This window comes from Cervus canadensis, chromosome 4, assembly GCF_019320065.1.
Source record: "Cervus canadensis isolate Bull #8, Minnesota chromosome 4, ASM1932006v1, whole genome shotgun sequence".
Lineage (NCBI taxonomy): Eukaryota > Metazoa > Chordata > Mammalia > Artiodactyla > Cervidae > Cervus > Cervus canadensis.
The window spans coordinates 77,297,097-77,317,730 of NC_057389.1; the positions used below are offsets into that span (position 1 = coordinate 77,297,097).

Genomic DNA, 20,634 nt, shown 5'->3' on the forward strand with positions numbered 1-20,634 from the left:
GTTTTCTATTTGATTGCTATTTTTGCATAAAATAAAAGCTTTTAATAATGTATTTTTACCTAGGAATCAAGCTTATAAAATGCTGTGTGCTTCTATCCTTAATCATATCTTGGATTAAAATTGATTTTACACCATGGTAGAGAACGCATGCAGACATACACACACACACACACACACACACATACACACACACACACACAAAATATATAGTAAGGGCCTGTTTTCAGAAGAGATTCACCATCGTCCATGAAAACTATTAAATATGTCTTTTTAAATTATTTTGAGAGACACCTTGTTTTGCAGAACTCTTTGAGTTATTCATATCGTCTTCAAGGCACTATTATAAATAAATTGTGTCACATAATTGTAGATATGTTAAGCTCGTTTTCCCAAAGTCATGCAAAGCAATCTATTATATAAGCAAATACTCACTGCATATGCTGCGAGAGAATACAAGAAAATTATTAGTCTTCAATCTAATTAGGAAATAAGATATTCTCATAAAACCAATAGAGAACATATGAATAAGCAGGCTTTTACATGAACACAAAAATCACTTTTTCTGATTTTATACAAACATGGGACACTTCTCCCACGTATCCTTTCTCTAAAAGACAGTTAGAGGAAGAAGAAACTCGCACTTTTATTTCTCATCTTGTATTACTTATGGCTTGAACGAGATGAATCATCCTATGCTTTTCAAGAGCAGAATGTTGTGTCTTAGACTTGCACACCGAGTAAAGAGCTCATGCTTTCCACAGAAAGGGATGAAAGAGAGAACCAGATTAAATATGATGCTCTCTGTCTCTTTGAGAAGTGTTCTTTTACAGTTAAGAAAGGCTAAGAAATTTTGTTGTAGATCTGTTTCTTGATGACCTAGATTATAAGCCTAAGTCTATACTCAACATTTCTATACAGGAAATCCACATATATTGTAGTATATCCTTGATGGGTTGAAAAATTAACTCCCCCCAAAAAATAAATACAGTGGCAACAAACCCACATGTTACAATTCTGCTGTCCTTTTCTGACCCTTCTCTAGAGACCTCGGAGGATGACACCTATTTGTTTTCTAGGCTCAGAGATAAAAAGAAAAGCTTTTATCTGCCAGTAAATCACATTCTTTAGGGACCCTGGAATAAGGCAGAACCTGGAGACTTAGTTGAGTAAATGTCTGAATTTACCATGTTCATCAGGAAACAATGTAGAAGCATTAATTTAGGGTAGCTTGCTCTCTGGGGTGACATGGAGTGTGTAATTAAAAGCAATTGGGGACACACGTGGCTCTGGTTTTCACAATGGGGGCATGTTTTTATGCTAATTTACTTGCTGAGTTCAGGTTTTTTTCTGCAAGCAATACAATGAGTAGACCTTACATACTATCATTTTAGAGTGCAAAAAAGAATTCATAGGGACCATCCACTAAAAGTGGTGTACATGCATACACAAATTAGTTCTGTGTTCTTTGGTTTGCCTTGATTTTTATTGCTAGTGAATAACTGACTAGCAGAAAGTGACTATTAGAAATTATTTTTTTACAACTGTCATTTGAACTCTCTTTAGACAGTAGAAAAGAAAGTCATTTAAATCATTTTATCTTAGCAATATGCATTTTTTCCTTAGAAGAATTTAAGTAATTTCTCTGTACAGTTACAGATAAAATCTAAAATTTAAGGTTTCCAATCCAAAACGTAAGAAAAGCAGCTCCTCTAAAAATTCAGTAAACTCATTTTGCTTAGTTTAATATAGAGTGAGATCGTCAGCCAACCAGAAAAATATTATCTAATAAAAGAACTATGGGCAAAGGACAAAATTAAGACAAATAATCAACAGGCAAATGAAAATATGTTCAACTTCAAATTTAAATAACTATAAGTAGGCATATCTTTGAAATATAATTTTTTACCTATAAGTACTTTTTTAACTTATCAAATGCCCATGATTGGTAAGTTGGTGAGAAAATGCCAACTCTTTCATGTTGGTAAGAGTTCAGTTCAGTTCAGTCGCTCAGTCATGTCCGACTCTTTGAGACCCCATGAGCTGCAACACACCAGGCCTCCCTGTCCAACACCAACTCCTGGAGTCCACCCAAAAGCATGTCCATCAAGTCGGTGATGTCATCCAGCCATCTCATCCTGTTGTCCCTTTCTCCTCCTGCCCTCAATCTTTCCCAGGATCAGGGTATTTTCAAATGAGTCAGTTCTTTGCATCAGGTGGCCAAAGTATTGGAGTTTCAGCTTCAACATCAGACCTTGCAACGAACACCCAGGACTGATCTCCTTTAGGATGGACTGGTTGGATCTCCTTGCTGTCCAAGGGGCTCTCAAGAGCCTTCTCCAACACCATAGTTCAAAAGCATCAATTCTTCTGCACTCAGCTTTCTTTATAGTCCGACTCTCACATCCATACATGACTACTGGAAAAACCATAGCCTTGACTAGACAGACTTTTGTTGGCAAAGTAATGTCTCTGCTTTTTAATACGCTATCTAGGTTGGTCATAACTTTACTTCCAAGGAGTAAGCGTCTTTTCATTTCATGGCTGCAATCACCATCTGCAGTGATTTTGGAGCCCAGAAAAATAAAGTCTCTTACTGTTTCCACTGTTTCCCCATCTGTTTGCCATGAAGTGATGCGACCAGATGCCATGATCTTAGTTTTCTGAATGTTGAGTTTTATGTCAACTTTTTCACTCTCCTCTTTCACTTTCATCAAGAGGCTCTTTAGTTCTTCTTTGCTTTCTGCCATAAGGGTGGTGTCATCTGCATATCTGAGGTTATTGATATTTCTCCTGGCAATCTTGATTCCAGCTTGTGCTTCTTCCAGCCCAACATTTCTCATGATGTACTCTGCATATAAGTTAAATAAACAGGAGACAATATACAGCCTTGACATACTCCTTTTCCTATTTGGAACTAGTCTGTTGTTCCATGTCCAGGTCTAAGTGTTGCTTCCTGACCTGCATACAGGTTTCTCAAGAGGCAGGTCAGGTGGTCTGGTATCCCCATCTCTTTCAGAATTGTCCACAGTTTGTTGTGATCCACACAGTCAAAGGCTTTGGCATAGTCAATAAAGCAGAAGTAGATGTTTTTCTGGAACTCTCTTGCTTTTTTGATGATCCAGCGGATGTTGGCAATTTGATTTCTGGTTCCTCAGCCTTTTCTAAAACCATCTTGAACATCCGGAAGTTCACGGTTCATGTATTGCTGATGCCTGGCTTGGAGAATTTTGAGCATTACTTTACTAGTGTGTGAGATGAGTGCAATTTTGCAGTAGTTTGAGCATTCTTTGGCATTTCCTTTCCTTGGGATTGGTAAGAGTTAGGTGGGTACAAATCTTTTGGAGGGAAGTTTGGCCAAATATAGTAACTGCAAAATACTATATAAGTTTAGAGGATTTCCCTGGTGGTTCTGTGGTTAAGAATTCACACACACACACACAAAAAAGGAATTCGCTTGCCAGTGTAAGGGACATGGGTTCAATACCTAGTCTAGGAAGATTGCACGTGCTGTGGAGCAAGTAAGCCCAGACACAACCACTACTGAAACCCATGCCCCCAGAGCCTGTGGTCAACAAGAGAAGCCATCACAATGAGCAGCCTGCACACAGCTAAACAGTAGCCTCTGCTCGCTGCAACTAGTGAAGGTCTGCACTCAGGAAGGAAGATCTAGCACAGCCAAAATTAATTAATTAATTTAAAAACATACAAACAAGTTTAACCTGATAATTATAGTGCTGATAATTTATTGGAAGAAGATAATAAATCCTCAAAAATATTTTAGAGGTATATAATATTTGCACATAAAAACAAGAGACTAGAATAAGCTAATTGTTAGTCAATGAAAGAGCTATAAAATAAACAATATAACATGGAATACTATGCGGCCGTCAAAAACAACAACGATTAATTAATTTGTATCTACCCTGGAAAGAAGTATAGAACATAATACAGATTTTTAAAAATAGATTATTAAGCATAATATATAATGTTATCCTTACTTTATAAGCCTATATGTTGAAAGGTACCTGAAAGTATGTTACCCAAAATATTAATAGTGATTATTTCCAGGTGTTGAAATCTGCAGTGGTTTTTATCACATTCTTATTATTTTTCCACATTGTTAAAATTATTACACTGAATACACTTTACTTACAGTTTGAAGAAAAACCAATTGATATTTCCTCAGTTTTAAGGTAAAATCTCCTTTCATTGATGACAACGATACTTTAAAATAAAACTAGAAAACACCTCAGTTTCTTTACACTCTGTAGAGGAACATGCATATTATAATTATGCAGTATTTTTAGTAAATCGGTGTGAGTCTTTTGTGTTTGAAGCTTTGTCTCACTAAGAGTAACCAGTAAAACAGGTGTGCTAGGCACGGTAGACCATCTGCTTCTCTTTACAGAGATTTTTTTTAAGAGGATGGAAAAGGATTTAAAATCCATCCTCACTGACTGAAATCCTAGGAGAAGAAAATTAATACCTTTCCTACAATGCAGCATTACCTTCTGTTGTTATTTTCAGTGAATGTATATTTAAAAACTACCAACAATACTGTTTACAAGGTTTTGGAAATACAAGCTTTGACTAAGGCCAGAATCTCAAAGGTTACTTGCCAAAAGGATGTTAATTAATAGCTGAGCTGAAGATGGAAACAACAATAACACTAAGTTCTTCCCAGAAATTCCCAATTACGATTAAAGCTCTGTGTTGTGAAACAAAGGCTTGGGGGTCTCTTGAACAGAGAACATTTCTACCTTTCCTTCCTGCTTTATTATTTCTTTCTGCTACCTGAAGACAGAATCACATTTGTGTCCCTAAGAGAGAAGAGGATAAGATTTCACAAAGGTATTATGTTTGTTTTTTAGAGAAGCCACACAATACTCCCCTATAAAAAACCCATTAATGTGGTACAGCCACTTTGGAAGATACTTCAGCAGTTTCATACAAACATACTTTTACTGTGTGGCCCAGCAGCCACAGTCCTTGGTATGTATCCAATAAGTTAAAAACTGAAACGGAATGGTATTTTCCCAAATGAGTTAAAAAACTGCGATATGAATGTTTACAGTAGCTTTTTTCAGAACCACCCAAACTTGGAAGCAACTAGATGGTCTCCAGTAGATGAATGGATAAACTAACCATGATACATCCACACAGTGATGAAAACACATGAATCTTAAGATACGGAGAACCAGAGAACCTAAAATGCATAACTGAAAAGATGAAGGAAACTTGAACACTTTTTGCTAAGTGTAAGAAGCCAATCTGAAAAAGCTACCTAGTGTATAATTTCAAGTATGGGACATTTTGGAAAAAAGCAAAACTATGGAGACAGTAAAAAGTTCAGTGGTTGCCAGGGGTTTGTAGGGGAGGAGGGGAGCCAGAGATGAATAGGCCAAGCACAGGGTACTTTTATGACAGTGAAACCATTCTGTATGATACAATAATGGTATAGATATGTCTCATTATACAAAGCTCACAGAATGAGCAACACAAGGAGGTACACCCAAATGTAAACTATGGACATTTAATAATATATCAATATCGACTTGTTAAATGCACAACAGATTGAATTTGAGCAAACTCTAGGAGGTAGTGAAGGACAGGGGAGCCTGGTGTGCTGCAGTCCCTGGAGTCAACAAAAAGTCTGACTCGACTTAGCGACTGAACAACAAATATACTACACTAAATTCAGATATTAATACTGGGGGAAATTATGGGGGATAGGAACAGGGAGAAGAGTATTTGTGAATTCCTTGTGCTTTCCACTGAATTTTTCTGCAAAGCCAAACTGCTGTAAAACATAAAATCTATTAATTAAAAACAGATGACCAGGTCATGAATGGCTGCTATGAGAACACTGGGATCCATCGTAGAGTTCTGAAAGTCACCAGTAGCTTTGCTTTTGCAAGCGCTGCCAGACCTGGACTGCAGCTTTGGGTCCGGCAGGGCACAGCACACCACATGGATGGGAGAAACATTAAGAATTACATTGAATGCATACATACAAGCTGTTGTATTCATTTTTATCACATGATGCATTAGAACATTCTATGCATAATTTGAAGTCATATTTTTAAAACTTTGACACTAAATTCCTTTAAAAATATCTTAGTTGCTATTTGTTGTATTCATGTCAGAGATTTTCAAGTATGAGAAACATGATTGGGAAGATCTGAAGTATGACACCACTGTGTCTTGATACCTATGGAGTTAGAACAGGCAGGCGTGTGTGCACGCGTGCTCAGTTGTGTCTGACTCTTTGCAACCCCATGGACTGTAGCTGGCCAGGCTCCTCTGTCCATGGGATTTTCCAGGCAAGAGTACTGGAGTGGGTTGCCATTTCCTTCTCTGAGCATATACTACCTTCATTATTATGACTTCCGTGTTTCTGAAATCACTTGGATGAAAACCCCAGCAGTCACAAAAATGCACCACCCAGATCTCCTGCTACAGGGGGCATTGTTGATGGACAGCCATCTGAATTTACCTCAGTGTCTGGGCTGAGGACATACTTTCCCAGTGGCTAAGCAAAGAGTACAGAGAACTTGCTAGTGCAGGCCTACTCTGCCAGAAGATGGACTCATCTCCAAGGACTCACCCTGGGAATGCAAAGCTCGCTTAGGTCCCTACAGTCTGAGACTTCTTTCCAAACCTCTTTGCCTTCCCCTCACCTTTCACTACACTGTGAAGACCTACACTGTGGTCTGATGGCTCTCCCTGAAACTCCTACGTCCACCCCTTTATCCCTCACAAGCATCTCCCCTGTAAATTGCTTGCTTGTCTGATCCTACCTTGGCATCTGCTTCGGAGAAGACCTGAACTAACACAAAGACCAATCCCTAACACATGGTCATTTTTATACTTAGAAACATAATCATGTCAGTGAAACTCTATAAAGCTCACACATCTACTTTTCTGATTTAAACTCTAATAGGGGCTTCCCTGGTAGCTCAGCTGGTAAAGAATCTACCTGCAGTGCAGGAGACCCCGGTTTGATTCCTGGGTCAGGAAGATCCCCTGGAGAAGGGATAGGCTACCCACTCTAGAATTCACGGGATTCCCTGGTGGCTCAGAGAGTAAAGAATCCATCTGCAACAAGGGAGATCTGGATTTGATCCCTGGTTTGGGAAGATCCTCTGGAGGAGGGCATGGAAACTGACTCAAATATTCTTGCCTGGAGAATCCCCATGGACAGAGGACCCTGGTAGGCTACAGTCCATGGGGTCACAAAGAGTTGGACACAACAGAGTAACTAAGCACAGCATAGGACAGCCACAAAACGGGGGCTTCCGTGGTGGTTCAGTGGTAAAGAATCCCCTTGCCAAGGCAGGAGACGTGGGCTCAATCCCTGGATCAGGAAGGCCCCCTGGAGGAGGAAATGACAGCCCACCCCAGTATTCTTGCCTGGGAAATCTCGTGGACAGAGGAGCCTGGCAGGCTGCAGCCCATGGGGTCATAAAGAGTTGGAGCGACTGACCACACAGTACAGCCACAAACTCTTTTTGTTAAGATAATCACATATCCTGTGTAATTCTCAATTTTAAAGAATACCAATTTCATTGATTATGGTTTGTCATGTAGTTCCCAAGTAGATACTGTACCTTTGGAACTCATGCGTTTCTCTCTCTCTCCACTAGTATGAAGAACAAAAGTAAGAGAGAGGCTTCGATATAACCCAGGCTGCTCAGTAAGCATCACTGTTTCCTCATGTAAGTGCCACTAGACTATCTTATCTTTTCCATGTAAATACAACTCACAAACTACTCTTATTATCTGTAAATGTGTGACAGAGAAGATGTGGAAACAATGAAATCTGGCCAAGGCGCAAAGTCATATCTTCAATGAGATTAAATTACTACAAAGCGATTGTGACACAGAGGTGAAACCCAATCAGCTGAACTGCAATCTGTTGAAAGAAAAGTTATTCATAGAGAAGGAGTGGTTTGTATAGATTCTGGAAGAGGAAATCATTCAAAGTAGAGAAAAAAAATTCGGCATTATCCAGAAGAGAGCAATATAACTAATTGATATGAATATTCAACAACCTAGAGTAGCCATGCACAAATCAGACTGGATGACTCTAACCACTGAGAACACAAAATTTTCTCTTAGATTATTACAGCTGACTTGCATATGAAAGAGAGATGTATTTGCCTTTTCTGGCAAACTTCTGATCTACTTAGAAATGATTTTTTTAAATATAAATTAATAAATCACCACTATGGACAATGTCTCAGGCTCACCTGAGCTGTATCAGCTCTCAATTCAGCTCAGTTCAGTCCCTCAGTCGTGTCTGACTCTTTGTGACCCCATGGACTGCAACATACCAGACCTCCCTGTCCATCACCAACTCCCAGAGTTTATTCAAACTCATGTCCATTGAGTTGGTGAGGCCATCCAACCATCTCATCCTCTGTCTTTCCCTTCTTCTCCTGCCTTCAATCTTTCCCAGCATCAGGGTCTTTTCAAATGAGTCAGTTCTTCGCATCAGGTGGCCAAAGTATTGGAGTTTCAGCTTCAACATCAGACCTTCCAATGAATATTCAGGACTGATTTCCTTTAGGATGGACTGCTTGGATCTCCTTGCAATCCAAGGGACTCTCAAGAGTCTTCTCCAACACCACAGTTCAAAAGCATCAATTCTTTAGTGCTCAGCTTTCTTTATAGTCCAACTCTCACATCCATACATGACTCCTGGAAAAACCATAGCCTGCACTAGACAGACCTTTGTTGGCAAAGTAATGTCTCTGCTTTTTAATATGCTGTCTAGGTTGGTCATAACTTTTCTTCCAAGGAGTAAGCGTCTTTTCATTTCGTGGCTGCAGTCACCATCTGCAGTGATTTTGGAACCTCAAAGAATAAAGTGTGTCACTGTTTCTACTGTTTCCCCATCTGTTTGCCATGAAGTGATGGAACCAGATGCCATGTTCTTAGTTTTCTGAATGTTGAGTTTTAAGCCAACTTTTTCACTCTCCTCTTTCATCAAGAGGCTCTTTAGTTCTTCTTCACTTTCTGCCATAAGTGTGGTGTCATCTGTATATCTGATGTTATTGATATTTCTCCTGGCAATCTTGATTCCAGGTTGTACTTCATCCAGCCCAATGTCTCTCATGATGTACTCTGTACATAATTTAACTAAGCAGGGTGACAATATACAGCCTTGATGTACTCCTTTCCCGATTTGGAACCAGTCTGTTGTTCCATGTCTGGTTCTAATGGTTGCTTCCTGACCTGCATACAGATTTCTCAAGAGGCAGGTCAGGTGGTCTGGCATTCCCATCTCTTTAAGAATTTTCACAACAGTTTGTTGTGATCCATACAGTCAAAGCCTTTGGTATAGTCAACTCTAAGAACCAGCAATATAGAATTTCTGGATGAACAAGTACTGCTACCCCTATGGGCTTATTAGTCAGTCAGACTCTAGACACACATTCATCTCTCTATTGTACACATCCTGAAAAATCATTTCAAATACAAAAAGCTTTTTCACTGCTTACCAAGACTCCAAAGAGAAGAGACCACTATGTTTGCAATGTAAGCATTTATTCAATGTAAGCGTTTGTATAAATGTAAGCACTTATTGTCATGACCTATGGAGGTTCTTACTCTACCTGTGAGCTCACAAGTTAGCCTGGCATCATGTCATGGGTGCTGATAGAAAACACAGGATCCCCAGAGCAGAGCTGAAGGACACAATAGCAACAGCCAAAGTGTCGGCATATTTGTAGTTACCTGAACCCCACCTCCCACAGGACAACAGGAAGAGGGCCAGGGGACAGCTGTAATTCACAGTTGGTTATGTTAAAGTAAAAGGAACCCCGAATCGAGAGAGCCAGAATCTTTTCTTATGGGCAGTGACCATGCCTGGGCTTTGCTCTGGAGACTGATACTATCTGTTTCTTTCAAGGCTACAAGTAAACCTGTCCTTTGCTCCAAAGAGCAACACTTTCTCTATTTTTCAGGTGTGCTCATTATATAGACATCCTTGAGATTGTCCAGAAATGAAGGGCAGTGCCTCGCTTACAATAGGTACAAAAATATGAAAGACCCCTAAAGGATTATCTCCTAATAAGTACATATTGCACAAATTCTCAGTTCTGAAAACATTAACTGATAGACTAATGGTTTGCTTCTAGAAATCTTGTCTTTCCCAGTCCTCTTAATATAAATTAGAGGTGAAAAGTTATTACCCAGTCTAGTCTAGTCTAAGATAAAAGCAGATTTGCTATAATAAAAAATAAAAAAATGGCATACAGATATAAAACGCCATGTCCTTCCAAAAACTGACTCAGGCTTCCCTGGTGGCTCAGTGGCCAATGCAAGAGAAATGGTTTGATCCCTGTTTCAGGAAGATCCCACATGTCATGCAGCAGCTAAGCCCGAGCACCACAGCTTCCAAGCCTGTGCTCTGAAGCCCAGGAGCACAACTACTGAGCCTGCAAGCCACAACTACCGAAGCCCGAGGGCCCTAGAGCCTGTGCTCCCCAACAGGAGAAGCTCCCACCATGAGAAGCCTGTGGACTGCAACTCGAGAGTAGACGCCATTCGCCACAACTAGAGAAAAGCCTGCCCAGCCACGAAGACCCAGCACCGCTAAAAATAAACAAAAATAAAGAAATCGATTTTCAAATACTCTTTTCCCCCTTAATATTTCTGTATTTCCAGCACTGTGAGTTTTCTTAAAGATTGTTTGGTTTCTGTTCTTTTCACCTTCAGAATTGCTCGAAAATGTTCTGATTTTTATCCTGCAAAACAACTCACTAGTTTGGAGTCACTCCTCAGTCTTGGCGATTTTGAAAGTTTAGCAAACTGCTATGTTGTTTCATTATTACTATAGTGGTTACAGTTTTCTTCTCCCTTCTGCTTTCAGAGCTTTTGTTTAGGTCAAGCTGCAAAATACTTTTAATCCTTCCTTGATAATTTGTACCAGACATAGTGTCTCCCTTCAGAGATCTGAGACTGCAGTAGAAAGGAAAATCTCTATTCTCTGGTTATGCTAATTGGAACACACTGCCTCGCTCTCTTTTTCTCAATGAGATGTAGAAATGGTAATTTTATATTGTTTAATTTTTTAAAAAAGCATTTAGCATTTTATACAGAATAGGAAAGTGGTTGTCTTTAAAATACAAGTGGGTAATCTTAAAAACACTCCCTGTCATAAATGGTTAAACTCGAAGGGAACATCATTTCTAATTTTGCAATAATTGTCTATGGCAGCTTCATTTGATGTGGATATTAGATTTGTAGGCAATGGAACACTCTCAACTTGGAGTCTGCTTTCCTTTATTATAAGCAAGCTGCTCACTGAAAGAAGAAAAACAGTTTTGGCCTCTTCAATAGCTCGTTATTTGGAGCAGCAGGCTTCAGCTTGGTAGCTGGAACCAGTTCTGGCTCTTGGCCAGCTTTGTCTCCTTTCACACACACACATGCAGCAGCTGACTAGAATCACAGACCCATGGAATGATCTGGTTTCATGGGTTCTCAACACTTCCTGGGGTATAAATCCACACGCTCCAGGGCCCACCATAATAGGAAAAACAAAACCCAAAGCCCCAAATACAAAATTTTCTCTAAAAGTTGTGCCCTTTCTACCATTATGATAATATCTTAGAATTGGTTCTCAAGACTTAGGCATGCCTTCTATGCTGCATCTATGTTTGTCTTAGGTGAGAGCCACTGCTGGTTTCGATGAGACGGGCTTGATTGGCCGAGGTCACAGAGCTGGCTGGTGGCCGAGTCAGAACCAAGGTCCGCATCTCTTCCCTCTCAGACATGTTTTTCAATATCTTGCCTCCTGGGGCACTGGGCAGGTACCTACCTGCCCATTCAGCAACCTAACCCTGTTTCTCTTTATGCTCTGTTCTCTGGGCAGGGCTTCACTTGATGAGTGAGTTAGCCTTGGGCGTAAATCAGGCAGTTTTCATTAAAGCTTAAAGGTCATTAGGGTACCATTAGCAAATGAAAGTTTTAGTTTAACTCAAAGGCACCCTAGTAGCCTGAAAGAATGTTTGTACTCCTGTATACATTAAGCCAGAATTGAGGACCTTTAATTTAGTAATTTAACAAATAATCCAAAACATTGCCTTCTCGAAACTTATTTAAGAATCTACACTTTTCCACTTGATGAAAGTTCTGTATTTCCTTCACTTGTTCATTTTTGTGACTATTAATGAATCATTGATTGGTTGCATATTCATTCACTGGCATCACATATTTTATTGAGTGACAGGAATTTCAGAATAAAGATAAATCTAGTGCTCCCTGAACTCAAGTCACTGAAAATCTAGGAAAGAATAAAAAGTATATAAACAAAAGTCATTTGGCTTGAGTAAGAGTGCAGCCATGTTGGAAGACCTTTTTTCCTAAAATATATTGTAAAATCCCTGCCTTTGCTACTAATATAGAACCCTATTATATTAAGACAATCAAAACTATTAAAGAAAAATGGTAAGAAATATAAAATCATACATTTCAATAACTGCTTATTAAAAGCAAGATTTTCATAGTTTTCTAAGAATTCATGTATATATCACCTTATTTAACCTTCCAAAAAACTCTAAGTAGAATATATACTAATAATATGTAATCTATCACCATTTTATAGGTGAGGCACTGAGACTCAAAAGTTTGGCGTCTTGCATACGGTAACCAACGGGGTTATGGTGGTCTGTCCCTCTTCTGATCTCTGTCCTTACCTAAGGTCCTATGAGCTGGGACTGAAGCTTAAGGCAGCTTTTTAGACCCAGGCAATGTTTTTGGAGGGGGGTGGGTGCTGAATTCTTTCCTTTTTGCCTATCATGGGAATCCAGAAAGAAAAGTAAATTCACTTTACCTCTGTCTCTCAAGCCTAGAATAAAACTTAAACAGAATGTAGCCCAATGTGTATTCTTGGCATCCTTGTCAAGGAGCAACTGACCTTATAAATGTAAGTTTATTTCTGGGCTCTGTCTTCTGTTCCATTGGTCTGTATGTCAGTTTTTATGCCTGTACCATACTTTTTTTTAACAGATAAATGAATAAAGATAATGTGATCTATACACACAATGGGATATGTTTCAGCCTTTAAAAAAAAGGGGGGGAGGGGGAGGAAACCTTGCCATTTGTGACAATGTGGATGAACCTGGAGGACATTAAGTGAAATATAAGGCAGTCTCAGAAGGACATATACTGCCCAATTCCACCTACTTCCTACTTTAGATTACATAACTAAAGTAGTCAAACTCAAGAAAGAGGAAATTATAATAGTGGCTGTAGGGCTAGGGAAATGAGGAGCCATTATTTAATAGGTATAATGCATCGGTTATACTAGATTAACAAATTCTAGAGATCTGCTGTAAAATATAGTTCCTACAGTTAGTAATATGGTACTGTGCAGTTCAAAATTTGTTGAGAGTGGATCTCTTATTAAGTGTTCTTAACACGCACACACATACACACAGAAGTGGCCCAGTTAAGGTTTACTTTAAAAAACAAAAGCCTTAACTCCCAGTCTAAACTATCAAAGATGAGAACTTAAAAAAATAAAACACTACATCTAAAAAAAAAAATTCTAGCATTTTTAATGATCAAGCAGAACTTTCTCTTATCAGATGCAAATACCATTGTCAAGTTGTGACACATCTACTTTCCAAAGGTAGAATAATCAAATAAGAGAAAGGCTGCCCTTACTTTTCCCCAGAGTGAGGTATTTTCTACTTTCTTGCTGTCATTCCCTAACTAGCTTACTGCTAGAAAATACTGTTTGCATATTTCTGGTTTTTTTTTTTAATTGTTATTGGAGTATAGTTGATTTAAAGTGTTGTGTTAGTTTCAGGTGTAAAGCAAAGTGAATCAGTTATATAATACATATAGCCACTCTTCTTTAGACTATTTTCCCATATAGGCCATGACAGAAAATTGAGTAGTTTCCCGTGCTATAAATTGACATTTCTGGTGGTTTTTGAAGTTCTTTCCTTTCTTGTCATTTACCAGAACCTCTCACATAGGAAATTCAAGTGATTAAGGTAAAAAGTATGGCCAAAAGAACCAGTATGGCTATATTTAGTTACAAATATATATAACTGCCAAGGGATTATCCAGGGCAGAATACTGGAGTGGGTAGCCGTTCCCTTCTCCAGGGGATTTTCCCAAACCAGGGATTAAACCCAGGTCCAGAATATTGGAGTGGGTATATGTTCCCTTCTCCAGCAGATCTTCCTGACCCAGGAATTGAACCAGGGTCTCCTGCATTGCAGGTGGATTCTTTACCAGCTGATCTACCGGGGAAGCCTATATATATATGTGTGTGTGTGTGTGAGAGTGTGTGTGTGTGTGTGTGTGTGTGTCTTGTGTGTGTGTATTTGTAACTAAATATATATGTGTGTGTACACATATATACACACATTCTTTTTTAATATTATTTTGATAACTTGTTTTTTCTCCATTCTTATTCCATACGTCAAGCTACCTCAACTAACCTCTTAATTTTTAATTTTGCTTCACTGATTTGATAGTTATTGAGTATGTAGCTATAGGGCTCAAATTAAGAAATAAACAATTCCAGTGTTTTTATATACTGTTTAGTCACCCTTAAAGAACCATTTATCTTTCAGCCTATTCTTAGAAATCTTTCATCATTATCAATTTATAGTAATGTAAGCAGTCTCTAATTTTGACTTTGGTTTACAAGGGCTAGATGATTTTCCTAAAATAAAATAGATCGTCATGTAGGTAACCTGATTGTTGTTAGACTCAGGGGATGCTTACAATGGGACAGTGTAGGAAAGGGATAAAGAATGGGTTCCAGAGTCAAATTGCGTCGGTGGGTCTGATCTGGGGCTCTATCATTGATTCACTGTGTGATCTTTGGCAAATTATTTAATTTCTTTGTGCCTTGGTTTTCTCATGTTAAAAAAAAATGGGGGTAATAATAGATTGATGATTTAGGATGTGTAGACTGCTGAAAAGAAATGCTATCTATGGTCACTCTTACGTGGGAGAACACTGGTTCATTCCTCTCCCTCTTATTGCAGGAATTCAGCCCTCTATTTAAATTCTCACCAATTTGCTTCTGGGATTTTCCAATTATGGCTCTCAGGAATTCACAAAAACCTCACATTCTTCTGCTTTGGTTTTCACCACTCAAGGGCATCTTTGGACTTCTCTGCTTCTGGCCCTATGACAAGGCTAACATCCAGCTGTACCAAAGGTGCTGTTTCTAGATGCCTCCAATGTCTGTTCTACCTGGAAGGGAAAGGAATACATCTCCTCCCATCTCCTGATGTCAGGATTTAGCCTTGTGTGCCTCAGGAAACTGGCTTCTATGCTCATGCCTTCTGCCTTTTTCCATGAGCTCCACACTTGAAGCCCTAGCTGGGGAAAGAGTGATGTCTGAGGCTCAAACCCCCTTATCCTCACTACTCCCTTCCTCCTCCTCCATGAGAAATTCTCTTGAAAATGAGTTTGGGAAAGTCCTGCCCAGGAGCTCCTCAGACATGCTTCCTACTGCTGTGCTTATTTGCTCAGTTGTGTTTGACTCTCTGCCACCCCATGGACTGTACCCCGCAGGCTCTTCTGTCCATGAGGATTCTTCAGGCAGGAATACTGGAGTGGGTAGCCATGCCCTCCTCCAGGGGAACTTCCCAACCCAGGAATCAAACTGCTGTCTCCTGCATTGCAGGTGGATTCATTACCAGCTGAGCTACCAGGGAAGCCCCAGACGTGCTTTAGTGGCCTCAAATCTGAACCCCAGATTCAATCAGGACTCAGATTCTCCCTATTTGGTTATGCAACGATGCTAGTAAAATCCTGACATGCTCTTTGAGCAACCAGTGGAGAAAAATTTCTTCCTGTGCTCCCTCTTGGGTAATTACACATTCCTATACTATCTCCAGTAAATATATTTTCTAAACACATTAAAGCTTTCCATATGCTTTTGTGATTTTCAGCATGCCACTGTGTGTGAACTATAAAAGCCTGAAATATTTGCTGCTGGTAAGATAGCACCACATCCATCTATTTCCTTACACATCTTTCCATCAGGAGTACAATATTTCTCCATAATAGCATCTATTAACAAAGTTATCAGTTCAATGTTTTATCAGTTGAGGCAAACAACTGATTTAATTACCTAGAAGGTTTTTTCTTTGAGGTTCAGAATAGCAGACAAAGAAGGAAATTAATATGCATATAGCTCTCCGGAAAACATGAAGTTTTCATGAGAGAGGAGGGTCACAAACTATTATTTTCTGCAGGCTTTTCCTGATGGATAATGTTTATATGCACAAGTATATTTATCCACTGTTTCTATAAGCTTAGCAGAGGTACAGCTGGCTGCAATTTGTACACAATAACCTGAAGCCCAACTTAAGCCCCACTCCTCATCTCCCACTAATGTGTCATATATTAGCAATTAGGAATCCCTGGTTCCACGATTAATCCTTTCTATGATGAACAGGGCAGCAGAGGATGAGATCATTACAGCATCACTGACTCAATGGACATGAACTTTAGCAAACTCTGGAAGATGGTGGAGGACCGGGAAGCCTGGCGTGTGGCAGTCCATGAGGCTGAAAAAGTCAGACTCGACTTAGCAACTCAACAACAATACCTATGTAAATATTGCAGTTGTTAATGTATCTTGAGGTATATCTAAAACCTCCAGCTGATGTTCCACCTGGTGGGGCTTCCCTTGTAGCTCAGTCGGTAAAGACCCAGAGGAATCGGGTGGAGAGGGAGGTGGGAGGGGGGATCGGGATTGGGAATACATGTAAATCCATGGCTGATTCATATCAATGTATGACAAACCCACTGGAAAAAAAAAAATAATAATAAAAAAAAAATAAATAAAAAAAACAAAAAAAAGAGAATCTGCCTGCATTGCAGGAGACCCGGGTTGAATTACTGTTTGGAAAGATCCCCTGGAGAAGGAAATGGCAACCCACTTCAGTACTCTTGCCTGGAGAATCCCCATGAACAGAGGAGCCTGGCAGGCTACAGTCAATGGGGTTGCAAGAGTCGGACACAATTTAGCGACTAAACTACCACCACCTGGTATGGTGTTTCCAGTTTTGTGAATTTTATCTCTGAATCAACTAACAGAAAATGCCAGTGTCTTGAACCACTACTAATAACTGGGTCTAGAACCCTATTTATCTCTATATTTCAAGAATGTGCCTTTTCATTTGACTCTAGTGAGCTTGGAATGTTAAAAATGCCTTACATAGAGATTCTCTAATATCTGGCAATGGTGCCATTCAAGTGTACCATAAAATAAGGGGCTGGATTAGTCTGCTGTGGAGAAATTGAAGACAAGGCAGCTTCCATGAAACAAAGACTAAGGCAAGAGAGTAAGAGAAGACACAGCTGCTTACCATCAAGACCAAGCTCCACAAGTAGCAGTGGAAGCCTGAAATGAAACACTGATACACATAAGCAGGAAGGACTATTGTTCATGCACAAACTTTTCAAAACCATGATGCCTGCACCATCATCACTGTCACTAATATCACCTTGCAAGCATTTATTTCTTAAAAATAATCTGCAAAGAAAAATCAAGATGCTTGCTTTAACATCAAAGTAGAGCTTATTATGTAGTAAAGCATATATTCGGAGAAGGCAACGGCACCCCACTCCAGTACTCTTGCCTGGAAAATCCCATGGATGGAGGAGCCTGGTGGGCTGCAGTCCATGAGGTCGCTAAGAGTCGGACACGAATGAGCGACTTCACTTTCACTTTTCACTTTCATGCATTGGAGAAGGAAATAGCAACCCACTCCAGTGTTCTTGCCTGAAGAATCCCAGGGATGGGGAGCCTGGTGGGCTGCCATCTATGGGTTCGCACAGAGTCGGACACGACTGAAGTGACTTAGCAGCAGCAGCAAAGCATATATTATTTATAAGTTTTAAAAGGAAGGATAAAGCCCTTAAAGGAACTACCTCAGTCATTCAGAGAATGCAAATATTCCTGTTTCAGTCACCCATCCTCTCTAATACAGCTCACAGGGACTGTTGAAAGCTTCAACTAGAGTTTCTATTGCTAGGGCATAAACCAACATTCACTCAGCCGCCTGTAAATGACAGAGCTAACAAACAGCTGGAAGTTTCACACTTTTAGAAGAGATGGTCATCACCCTAGAATACCCTTCTGCATCTGAATATAGGCAAAGGATGAAGATTATAATCATTTTTCAATCTTGTGCAGCTAGAAAGAGAGATGCTGAACCAGACATGCTAATTTTGTTAAGGTGTCACTAGGCTGTTCACCATGGTTAAAGTCCTATTGGTGTTTCCATAAAAGAGAGAGAAGGGGAGGGAAGGAAAAGGGAAATTAGAGGAGGACAAAAACTTAACAATTAAAAGTAGGCTCACTTATCTGCACTTATTACTATCAACGTTTTCACGATTTGACAGGGGCAGTGAAAGGGACCAACGCCCAACTTTGTTCAGCATTTTTTCAACTGGTCTTTGTCCCTAGACACAAGCTCAGTTGGAAGCACCTGGCAAATCACACTATAATGTAAGCACCTTAAATCAAATGGGTTATTTTGTATATGAAGATGTCCCACCAAATGAATAATTTATAACTTACGGAGGTTTTTTTCCCCCTCTAAAGGAATAACGAATATTCACCTAACCATCTATATGTGCTCATTCAGTTCTTTTTTTTTTTTTTTCCTCAGACTACGTTCTCTCCCTCTTCATCTCCAAAAAGGAAAAGAACGATCATCAATGGCTAATAGCAGCTGCAGAAGCAACACCAAAAGCCGGTTTCACGCTCAGGAGAGAACGCTGCGTCTCCTCCTTGTGGTTTCGGGTGCTCTACACGATCAAAGAAACCTCTCTAGTAACGAACTATAGAAATGATCCCTGAAAGTATAGTCTTGCTCATTCAGTTCTTGATGGCGACAAAGTCCAACCTTTTACCAGGTGATTACCTAGAGCGTGGAGTACAGTGTATGATCACATGGACAGAGTTTATTCCCCATGGAGTGGGAGGAGACCCATATAGATAGTGAAGCCTTGATGTAGGACTCATAAATACAATGCAACTGCCAACTGAACTCACTGACCAAGGAAAAAGAAAGTATTTCCATTTAGGGAACAAACCTGGATGCCCAGTATTTTCTATTGAATATTTAGGTCATCCTCAGCACTTTTTTTCCAGGTTAAATAATTCTACCACTTTTATTCTTCACTCAAAAAGATCTCATTTCAGATACCTAACAACCAATCACATCTGTGAAACTTGATTGGATCCTGATTTGAAAAATATATACAAAAGACATTTTGGGATAATTGGAGAGTTTTGAAAATGACTATATTAGGGAATTACTGTTAATTTTCTTAGGGGCAATGATGACATTATAGTTTTACATGAAACTATCCTTAGTCTCCTCTTCATGGATCACAGACCTGTGGGGGCAAAAGGGCTTGCATAATTCAATGAAGCTATGAGTTCATACAGTGCAGGCCCACCCAAGATGGAAGGGTCATAGTGGGGAGTTCAGACAAAATGTGGTCCATTGGAGCAGGGAATGGCAAACTACTCCCTGCCACAAGAACCTCATGAACAGTATGAAAAGGCAAAAAGATATGATCAGAAGACAAACCCCTCAAGTCAGAAGGTGTCCAATGTGCTACTGGGGAAGAGCAGAGGGCAATTACTAATAGTTCCAGAAAGAATGAAGTGGCTGGGCGGAAACAGAAATGATGCCCAGTTGTAGATACGTCTGGTGGTGAAAGTAAAGTTGGGTGCTGTAGAACAACAATATTGCATAGGAACCTGGAATTTTAGGCCCATGAATCAAGGTAAATTGCATGTGCCCAAGCAGGAGATGGCAAGAGTGAACATCAACATCTTAGGAATTAGTGAGCTGAAATAGAATGGGAATGGGCAAATATAATTCAGATGACCATTATATCTACTACTGTGGGCAAGAATTCCTTAGAAGAAATGGAGTAGCCCTCATAGTAAACAAAAGAGTCTGAAAAGCAAGAAATACTTGGGAGAAATTTTAAAAATGACAGAATGATATCAGTTCATTTCAAAGGCAAACCATTCAACATCACAATAAACCAAGTCTTTGCCCCAATCACTGATGCCGAAGAAGCTAAAGTTGACCAGTTCTATGGATACCTATAAGACTTTCTAGAACTAACACCGAAAAAAAACATCCTTTTCATAATAGGAACTGGAATGCAAAAGTGGGAAGTTAAGAGATACCTGGAGTAACAGGCAAGTTTGGCCTTGGAGTACAAACTGAAGCTGGGCAAAGGCTAAGAGGGTTTTGTCAAGAGAACACACTGGTCATAGCAAACACCCTTTTCCAACAACACCAGAGATGGCTATATACATGGACTTCATCAGATGGTCACCACCGAAATCAGACTGATTATATTCTTTGCAGCCAAAGATGGAGAAACTCTTATACGGTTAGCAAAAAACAGGACCTGGAGCTGACTGTGGCTCAGATCATCAACATCTTATTGCAAAATTCAGACTTAAACTGAAGAAAGAAGGGAAAACCACTAGGCCATTCAGGTGCGACCTAATTCAAACCTGTTGTTATCGTACAGTGCAGGTGACAAATAGATTCAAGGGATTAGATCTGGTAGACAGAGTGTCTGAAGAACTATGGACAGAGG

At 39.6% G+C, this 20,634-nt stretch overlaps 1 non-coding gene across 1 annotated transcript; it reads right to left on the reverse strand.

Annotated features, from left to right (window-relative positions):
- Nucleotides 1-18,661: 18,661 nt before the first annotated feature.
- LOC122441175 lies at nt 18,662-18,871 on the reverse strand. The gene has a single exon (XR_006269297.1). It is a non-coding gene; the product is annotated as a small nucleolar RNA U3 (small nucleolar RNA).
- Nucleotides 18,872-20,634: the final 1,763 nt, after the last annotated feature.